The sequence below is a fragment of the Pseudophryne corroboree genome, chromosome 8, assembly GCF_028390025.1.
Source record: "Pseudophryne corroboree isolate aPseCor3 chromosome 8, aPseCor3.hap2, whole genome shotgun sequence".
Taxonomy (NCBI): Eukaryota; Metazoa; Chordata; class Amphibia; order Anura; family Myobatrachidae; genus Pseudophryne; species Pseudophryne corroboree.
In genome coordinates, this window is record NC_086451.1 from 360,452,470 (window position 1) to 360,463,015 (window position 10,546).

The 10,546-nt window shown below is 41.5% G+C and overlaps 1 pseudogene; it reads left to right on the forward strand.

The window, feature by feature from the left end:
• Nucleotides 1–9,430: 9,430 nt before the first annotated feature.
• LOC134950052 (5S ribosomal RNA) lies at nucleotides 9,431–9,549 on the forward strand (annotated as a pseudogene).
• The last annotated feature ends 997 nt before the right edge of the window (nucleotides 9,550–10,546 follow it).

The following is a 10,546-nucleotide window of genomic DNA, read 5'->3' on the forward strand; positions in this document are numbered from 1 at the left end:
TGAGGGGCATGTATCATCGTGCCGTATATGTTCTAAATAAGCTTCGAGGTATTGCGAAGTATACATTAAATCCTTCTTATCCCGTATTAAGGGTTTGTAAGTGGGCCAACAAACACTACCGAGCTCTTTTCGGCTTTTTGTTTCAACAAATGGGGTGCACATTTAGTTGATGATACATGAAGGGGGGACACATGTGAATGCTAATATATATATGGATATTACCTATCGACTATGTGTGACACTACCTGAAGGTTGTAGAGATGAAGATAAGACACATTACATTATACATTCACATAACATTTACATTTACATAACATTTGTGCAATCGTTCTTGGGTGTTGAGTGAAGTCTTGTCCGTGTGGGTGTATCTTTGCTGTGAGTGTCAATCAAAATCTTTAGAGTGTCCATTAAAGTCTTTTCCAGATGGATGTATTTTCGCTGAGGGAAAACAAAGGAGAAACGGGTGAAAGAAACGGACCGTGGAATCACGTCTTATCACAACATTGTCTCTATTGATGGGTCATAAATTAAATCAGTTGTTGTAACAATGCCCCCGCTCCTCAAACTCATCACTTTGGTACCGCGCTTGCGCAGCGTTAAAATTCGAACACACCTAAATATCAAACCAATCATTATGACAAATCCCAGGATACAAAGGAGAAACTTTCCTACACTCACGATAACATTTTGAGCCCATTCTCCTAAACCTGAGAACCAATTGCGTGGGTTCAACCATGAGACCCAGCCGGTCAGTTCATTACTCACAGCAGTAAGGGTAAGGTTGTGTCTCCTTCGGAACTCCCACTTAAACTGTAAGATATCGTCCATCTTTTGATCGATGACCTCGGTTGGGTCATCAGTGCTGTTTGTAATATACGTACAGCACTTCACACCATACTGAGTTGCTAAAGTGATGCAGTACCCGCCTGTCACCGCTGTGATGTAATTGAGGACCATCCTGTGCTGGATCAGTTCCGTTTTGTAAGCTTGCAACTCCCTCCCTGTATACCTGAAGGTGTCATCATACATCTCGGTGATATTATCTATCAGGTTCGCTAGCGCATGAATATACCTAAAATTTATAATTCCTCTGGCAGTACGGGTGATGTCTAACGCGAGTAGGAATTGAATCCCGGTGGATTCGTGGATCAAATCAGAGGCTGCGTGCTCTGTCCTATCTATAAGGTGTCTCTTAACGATGTGTTCATAGTGAGTGTGAGTGTAAGGAGCTTGAGCACTGCAGTGAACGTCTTTCATCTTATTATGGGTTATGGTCATAACCTCTGGCAACACTCTTCCAATGTAACACAATCCCTCTGAGTTTGGGGCAAGCCACTTATAAGCCTTCCTCCCACATATGAAATAAGCATCATCGGGGAGAACATATGGGACAGAATATGACATTACCATATTGCAAACTTTCCAAGTGAAAAATCCTATCCCTATCTCTCTCATCTGTTCAGTACACGTATCAGGCTGTATGATATGCGCACAGTAACCTGGTGATACTTCTCCAACCCGCATGGTCCTACTTCCTAGAGTATACCTATACCGAAAATACCTTCCACTGTTGGCTATTTGGCGTATAAGTGCAGGGTCTACAGGCATTCTGTCAGCTCTGTGTGAAAATGCCATGGTTTGGTTATTCCATGTCACTTCCCAATTTCCCGGCTTTCGGGAATAGGAAATGTTGAAACATACTAAGGACCTATCCACATGATATTGGTGGAGCTTCAGACTAGGGGGCTTAGAAATATTAAATTTCTTGTCCACCGGTCTCCCACCCCTTAATTCAAGTACCTCATCTATTGTTAATGGATACGGTACTAGTCCTGACTTGCTCTGACCTTGAGGTACTTGTGAGCACATCCAGCATTCTGTTTGGTTTAAAACCTTACCCACTAATGAGTGATAGTCACTCAATGGATGACGGTCCATGTTGACATTAAGGCTGGACTGACATCTCTGGATGCACCCGTCCTCAACTATGTTTTCACAATTTCTACAGATACAATTTTCTTCAGCCAATAACCCTTCACAGTGTCTCCTAGTTTCTTGACTACCAGATCGTTTTCTGATACTCGCCTTTGCTCGGTGAATGTGTTGCTCTTGGAATTCTACAAATCCGTCCTTGCCATCAGAACCCATTCCAGATCCTTTCTCAACCTCTCTGGTACTCTCACCGAAACAGACTGCTCTGGTCAACAACAGGGTCAACAGGAAAACCCGGAATGCAGTCTCTTGGGGTAAGTCCATCTTGTTAGGGGAGAGAAAGAAAACAAGGAGGGGGGAGGAAAGGAGGGTAATGGGGGATGGATAAAATAATAAAAAGGAAAAAGAAAGCTGGTACGACAACCGCCTCTGGTCTTGTTGTTCTCCGTGCTCAGGTGCCGTCTCAACAGTGCTGCCTCTCAGTCTTCCCGGAACAGACACTCCAGTGATATGCTATTCTTTCCGAGTCCGCGACCTTTCTGTAGGGAACATAAATCCTGTATTACAATGTGTTTAACTGTTGTGTGAAATAAACCATCCGTAGAAAATGAAAAAAAAGAGAGAGAGAATAATAAAAATAAAATGTGTCAGATTTGCGTTCACCATCAGGCTGTCACACCATCATGTCTATCGTTATCTCTGCACAGTCTCCCTTCACCAGTATTTCCACTCTCCACCCTCTGTGCATGGCCAGGCACAATGATGCTGGTGAGATATACTGGGGTTGGGCAGACCTCTGAAAAGACCGAGTAGATATGTGATGTTTGAGCTGTAAATCTGTCGGTGAACGTCATAGATGAAGAGGAAACTTTTAAAGATAAATCAGAGTTTACCTGGCCGCCCCTGTATCTACAAGAAATGATCTACCAACTACATCAACTGTGACCTCAGGTTCACTACCAAGGCTAGCAATCAACTTCACTGGCTGCAGACTACAGGTGTGGCCCAAAATTTTTCCTATGTGATCCCTGATCCCAATTACGTGTATCATAACTTTGCTCGTGTTCTTGTCTAGGGGGTCTGAATTTATGTATGCTGTTACAATTGCTGGCATAATGCCCTTCCCTTTTACACCGATAAACTCTTGGCTTCCTCCACATGCCAGGGGCCTGGGGTTTTGGTCGAGTTGATGTTTCTTCCAGTGCTTGGATGCTCATCACCATCAACCGCTCTCCCTGTGCTTCCCTGGTTCTTTGGATGTTAAGGTCATGCTCGATAGCGGACTCTCTTAATGCAGCCACCGAAATACCTCTCCAGTTAGGTAGAGAGGTTTGTACCCTGGTTCTTAGTGTGTCTTTTAACCCGTCCATTAATACGGACACAGCTACCTCTCTATGATGTACATTTTCCTTAATGTCCTCGATCCTAGTGTATCTAGCAATTTCCTGCAGTGCTCGATGGAAATATTCAGAAGCCGTTTCACCTTCTTTTTGTCTAATGGAGAAGATTTTATTCCACTTGACAACAGTTGGGAAATATACTCCTAATTGCAGATTGATCTGTCATACATTCTCCTGAGTGTATTCATCAGTGAGTGGTACTTCTACATCTAATTTACAATCAGTAATGAATTTCGCAGGGTCAATATTGGAGGGTAAACATGCCGTAGCACTGTTCTCCAATCTTTGTTTGTGGGTTCGGTGGAGTTACCTAGTTCTCTAATAAACCTCTGACATGCGGCTAGATCCTTTCTGGGATCGGGAAATTCAGACATAATTGTCCTCAATTCTGTCCGGGACCAAGGACAATGCATAGCAATGTTCCTGACGGGAGTGATTCCCTGAGCGTCAGTCTTCCCATTGGGGACTGCGATCACCCTGACAGGATTTAGTTCAATTACACCATTTTGTGTTGACTCTACAATGTGAGGTGCTATTATCTCTGCATAATGTACAGTACCGTTCTTACCTGTGGACACGACCTCACTTATCCCTCCGCTAGGGGGCTTTACTACTGCTCTTACCGGTTGGGCCGTGCCCACCTAGGTGTCCTGTATGGTGGCTGCTAGAGAAAGTGCCGATATATCGTGCTGGGTTCATCTTCTTGCTTGTAGTCCTGAGGGAAGTTTAAAATGGGATGCAACTTGCACGGGTTAGAATTAATACATTTATCAGTTTTACTCTTATCGTCATTAATACATTTATCAACTTTACTCTTATCATATATCGGTATGCCATTGTCTGTAGCCACTTTCTTCCCTGTAATATACGGTGGTGGTGGTGCGGTTGCCATCAGTTTCCTGCTAGGGTTGGAACCGGCTGTGTAAGCTAGTTCCCTCTGCATATCGCCCTCTTGTTGCCATAAATGTAAACAGTTTGTGTGTCTGATCCTTTGTTTTCGGGACTTTAACAGACATATCCTAATCCTTAAATTCTGCAACACCTCTGAATCAAAACTACCTATCCCAGGAAATGGTGCTTTATCCCCCACAGTCATTCGTGTCCATTCATCACAAAAGGTCTCAGTGTGGGGACCATACTTCCCCCACATTACTAACCGAGCTGACCCCCTGGGTCTGAAATCTGCAGTCTGAACCCTGACTGAGGAACGTCCCTGTGTTGTGCACTTGGCTTCCATTGTGGACCTTTTTAACATGGGAAAACTTCCTAAAATGCACCAAACACAGTAGTCTACCGGTGGAAGTCCTCAAAGTTCTTCCACTAACTTCTTCTGCTTCGAGTATCACGGATCCGCCTTATTTAGCAGACACGTGTAGCCGTTGCAGGCCCTACTTCAGCCTATATCCCCTGGGCCTTTTAGGAGTAACTTACCGTACCCAGTGAATATCTGCCTCTGGAGATTTTCCTGAGAGACCAGCGAAAACTCCCTAAACCTTTACTTTACACAAATCACGCTTGCATGTGCTTCCTATAATGCGTATGATGACGAGATTTACGCACAAATATGCAAAACTTCGTATCACGTTGCGTCACGTATTGCCCATACAACCGTGCGGTCCAATCGTACCGCTTATAGACACTTGCTATCTATAAGTGGTAGGATCACTGGAGTCTCCACACTGTGCTCCAAAACAGCTGGACTGTAATACCATGAAAACTTTATCACACTCCGTTGCACGTATTCACCTAGACCGTGCTCACCACGTTTTCACCTAGACTATGCTTCACCAAGTTTCACCAAGCTTCACCAAGATCACCAAGTTCACCAAGCGGGATTCAATACATTCACACCTTATTCAGCCCACACTAACATTCTATAATTTTCTGATCAGAAAAATATCTTTTCCTGTTAACTGATAGCTTTCCCCAGAGGTACTACAGTAAAAAAAGGTTTTTAAACAAAATATTGGAAACTGATCAATTTGTGCTATTATCGCGTGGTTACCGTCTTGCGCCTAAACTAAAACAATGCTATTGTGTGATTTGTATTTAGCGGTCGTACTTTTACGCATGTTGTGTGAACACGTCACGTGCGTACGTCCTTACGTTGTGTACGCAGTCCCATACACTGTCCGAGACACGTGTACAAAGGCCATACGTCCGCAATACTACAAATCCCACACTTCTATTAATGTAAACGATATTTAACTATAATCGCTCACTTAACACTACACACAGTTTCTTTCTGTATAAACCTTTACAACTAGGCCAGGCTGTGTGTGCGTCTTACACTTACTTCCTTAAATATTAACTCTATATTTTAACTAAATAGCAACAAATTTTTCAGTACAGGTCAAAATGAATCTAGTAATCGCTAATTCAAATGGTATGATTCAGATTGGATAGCTATCTTGCAGAACATACATTGATATAAACACACACATAATTATAATATTATATATATGTACCATTCACTGGTCTCCTGAGACTCATTTACCCATTAAGTGCTTCTAATTTGCATATGAATGCTATGTGCTATTGGCTGCCTGTAAAGGTGGTTTTTTCCACTGCTAGGAAAAAGCAGTTACACAGGTTAATTTGCATTTCAATGGCTATCTTATAGCCAGCAGAGTTAACTGAATCTTAGAGGTAAAAGAAAAAAACAAAAAACTTTGTTTGTCGTTCTTACATCAAGTATTCATCTTATTATTAACTTTCATTAAGCCCCATCTGAAACTATTTGTAATTGACTATGGCATGGGTTAAATAAATGCATTGGTAACTCATAAATGGTGATTTCTTTTTTTGACCAAGGATGGCTGATTATTCCGGGCAGTGAAAATCAGCCATTTAGAAAAATGACCTTCCCAACCTGGTCGCTGCTCCTCCCCCTTCCACATCCATGAGGGTTACACAAAATGGTGGACAGGCCATGTGGTTAGTCCAAAATGGAGGACAAACCATGCGGCTTCCTTTGTTACAAAGAAATCACACACCATGCAAGCCCCTGAAGTTATATTAGGCCTGAGTTAAAAAAAAAACAACACTATATCAAGGCTTTTGCAGCAACTTTTAAATGTACTTTTACCCTACTTAACAGATAAGCAATCCAATCTGAATCAAACACAATATTACTCATTTGAACCTTGTTTTGCAACAATATGAGCAGATATGCAGAGTACAGGTGTATGCTTGTATTGTGTGCGCATTTGGCGCCAAACAGAAATTCACAGACTTTAAAAATAGCTTTGCGTTCTTACCTTCCGGATTCCACCAGCATCCCAACAAACCTTGCAGAGCAGACTCTTATCTTATCAGCACTAGTGTATCCACCAACCAGGAGAAGGTTTGTGTGGGATACGATACCTTCCCGCCCTTTGCTGATAGATAAAGTCTGCTGTACGCTGCTAGGCTGTGGGTATGAGGAAAAACTGGACGAGCCCTCAATTGATAATGTCGATATTATCTTAAACCATAAAGCTATACCTTTAAACACACCTTTACCATGGAGCTGCTGCGGTCGCTAGCTCACGCTACGTACTTCGTACGCTATTTGCGTACAGAGTCCCGTACCATGTACGCACTCAGCGTACACATGCCGCACTGTGGGTACAAAGCACACACAGCATGCGCACACACAATTAATCGACCTTAAAACCTTATACAGTTATACAATGCAATGATATGATTACACTTTAAACCTTATGCAGCAAAGCTCTGCAATGATGTTACACCTTAAACCTCATGCAGCAAAGCACTGCAATGATGTTACACCTTATCAATACACTTTTAAAACCTTATACAGTTTGGTAATGTTATACGCTTTAAACCCTAGCAGGAAAGTGAAGACACAACACTGATTTGTAGTTGAAACCACAGGGATCTAAGGCCACTGTGGATTGTTCCAAAAGGTAAACAGTACAAATCATACACTACAGGCTAACAAGATAAATCTAAACAGAATAATGGCTACAGAGAATGTACATACGTGAGAATGTTCACAAGCGCAACCCGGCTTGGTCCTCCGCTGGTCATACAGATAGCGTTCAGAGTCTTCTGACCAGCCAGGCAGCAACAGGCTTTTTTTATACACTACTTCCATATACAATACAATGGTCACTGTAATCCCTTTGTCTATTGGACACAGGGATGTGTCTTAACATTACAGAAGAGGTCATAGGTTGATTTGAAAAGGTGGGCTATGTCTTTCTCAACTGCTCTTGTGGGTGGTCTCCTCTTGATTCCCCCCGCATACATAATATACAGTAAATAAAGTTTAAACCTATATTCTGCTTCTGCATCTAACTATCCTCAGGAACATGCGATTTTCCTCAAACCAACACCAGAATGTTTCCCTTAAAATACCCTACAGCTGGATACCAAACACCACCTTGTAACCTTGTTCTGTCCCCTCCTATCCTGTAAAGGTGAATCCCTTTGTTCTGTTACTATTTTAAATAGCTATATATTTCTGATGTGGTGCAGGGGGCTATGTGTACAATGTGCACTATTTGGGTTAAATATGTAATGTTCTAATAACCCTCTACGCGCTCACAAACTCTGCCGTAAATACCCATATCACGCGCATGATCACCGGAGAGATCCTACGCAAATTGCGGATATGTGCACTCACGGAGGACTGAGTGCACGAGCAGCGGGCATGTGCATGGGGTTAGTACAAGGCATATGTATTACAATATTTTTTGACTTTGACACTGGGAATCTCCTTATTTTGTTTACTACACAATACAATTTCTATTATGATGAGAGCACTACTTACCTTTTCCTGATGGGAGTATCATTTATAGTATAGACCACAGGTTCTCAAACTCGGTCCTCAGGACCCCACACAGTGCATGTTTTGCAGGTCTCCTCACAGAATCACAAGTGAAATAATTAGCTCCACCTATGGACCTTTTAAAATGTGTCAGTGAGTAATTAATACACCTGTGCACTTGTTGGGTTACCTGCAAAACATGCACTGTGTGGGGTCCTGAGAACAGAGTTTGAGAACCACTGGTATAGACTATATCTACACTACAAGTGTAATTATGCACTTTGCCAATGTACATGCTCGCGCTTATATTTTTACAAATGTCAGCATTCAACATAATTGGCTGTCACTGCATACTGGCACTTGGGTACCCAAGTAATACTGTAATAGTGGAACCTCTTGTCATATAACAATGTCAAGGGATGCCAAGATGAGGGCAGTGCTGCTCAGTATTGGGCTGGTACACTCTAGATCAGAGGTTCTCAAACACGGTCCTTAAGACCACCCAATGGTCCAGGTTTTAAGTTTATCCATGCTTGGCCACAGGTGACTTAGTTAGCATCTTAGTCAATTTGATTTGACCATCTGTGCTGAGCCATGGATATACCTAAACCCTCGACCGTTGGGGTGCCTTGGGTACAGAATTTGAGACCCGCTGCTCTAGATCCAGAAGCTCAATAATGTTTGCACCACTCTCCCTCCCATAGAGGATTGTCTGTTTCTGAATAGACTTGCCTAAAAGTAACCAGTGGCAGCTCCAGAGGTGGGGCTACAATGTGTTCTCAACTATTCTTTCTTCTCTGCCTTCTGCGACTCCCAGTCACTCTCTCAGTTAGTGTTTGACACAATCCACATGACACTGAACAGCAGTGGTGTTGGGTTTAGTTTCGGTTGCCACAATAATAGTTTTTTTTCATCTTGGATTTCTCCATTTGAAACACATTTTTTAATACTATAAAAGGATTGTTGAAAAACAAATATTTTTTTGTGGAAAAAGTTTTTTTCTGAAAATATGGTATCAAATCTGTTCCATCTCTCGTTTCTCGAACTAGAATTAAAATCTATGGACTGTTTTCTAAATCAGTTTACTTTTATGTTGTAACCTGATGATATAACTACAATTGTGAATTTGTTGAAAAACTAAAACCAATTTTTTTGTGAACAGGTGATATAGATTATGCAATTTATCAGATCTGTTTACCCTCTTTTTACATACTGGAGTATCCATTGATGCTCCTATCTATACTGGGTGTAATCATGATTTTAGAGATCTGGCTATGATGCCCCATTAATATTTACAGAGAATTGTGTAGTCCCATTAGGTGCTTATGACCACACCACATTGAATGTGCCCAAACATGTCTGATCTTGGAAGCCTAACATTGATGGGCCTGGTTAGTACTTGAATGGGATACTTTCTGGGAATACCAGGTGTTGTAAGATGCTCTTATCAGATGGTAAATAAACAATGGGCCTAATTCAGATCTGATCGCAGCGGCAACATTTTTCTCTAATGTGCAAAACCATGTGCAGTGTAAAAATAAAGTAACCAGTGTTTACCCTGCACAGAAACAATGTAACCAGCCCAAATCTAACTCTCTCCACGTTACATCTGCCTCCCCTGCAGTGCACATGGTTTTGCCCATTAGAGAAAGATTTTGCGGCTGCGATCAGGTATGAATTATGCCGAATCTCCCTTTCATTGGATACTAAGACATTGTGTCCCAGATCTTTATTATCATTGTTGTGTTGAAACTACTTTATGACTGACCTGGGGATACGTACAACCATTTGACTATTGAGACTACCACGAGACTATTAATCAGACATTTGACTAACATCACGTTGCACATGGAGAGGTTAGTTCCACTTTCCCCACTATACGAACCAATTAAGGGTTCAAATCATTGTATATAGGAGGAAACCCATATTTTTTTTTACCAAATAGCCCAACATTTGAAATATACTTGACAAGTGAAAGGAACAAAATAATATACAGTAATATTCCCTATATTGGGGTAATATTAATTACACCCCTTACCCTTATGTGCCTTAATCTGATTTTATCATAACGTAAAAAAAAAACCACTCAAAGTTAATTTTAGAAGCGTTAATTAATAAAAGCTATGTTTTAATTTGACTATAGACTAATACTTTCTAAAGTGTGCCCCAGAAAAAATTACAGTGCCTTGCTAAAGTATTCAACCCCCTTTGCATTTTTCATGTTTTGTTGCCTCACAACCTGGAATGAAAATGGATTGTTTGAAGGTTGGCATCATTTCATTCACAGAACATGGCTACAACTTTGAAGATGTTTTTTTTTTTGGGGGGAAGCAAATAACAAATAGGATAAAAGAAAAGAAAACTTCAGCGTGCATAACTATTCACCCCCCTAAAGTCAGTACTTTGTAGAGCCACCTTTTGCGGCAATTACAGCTGC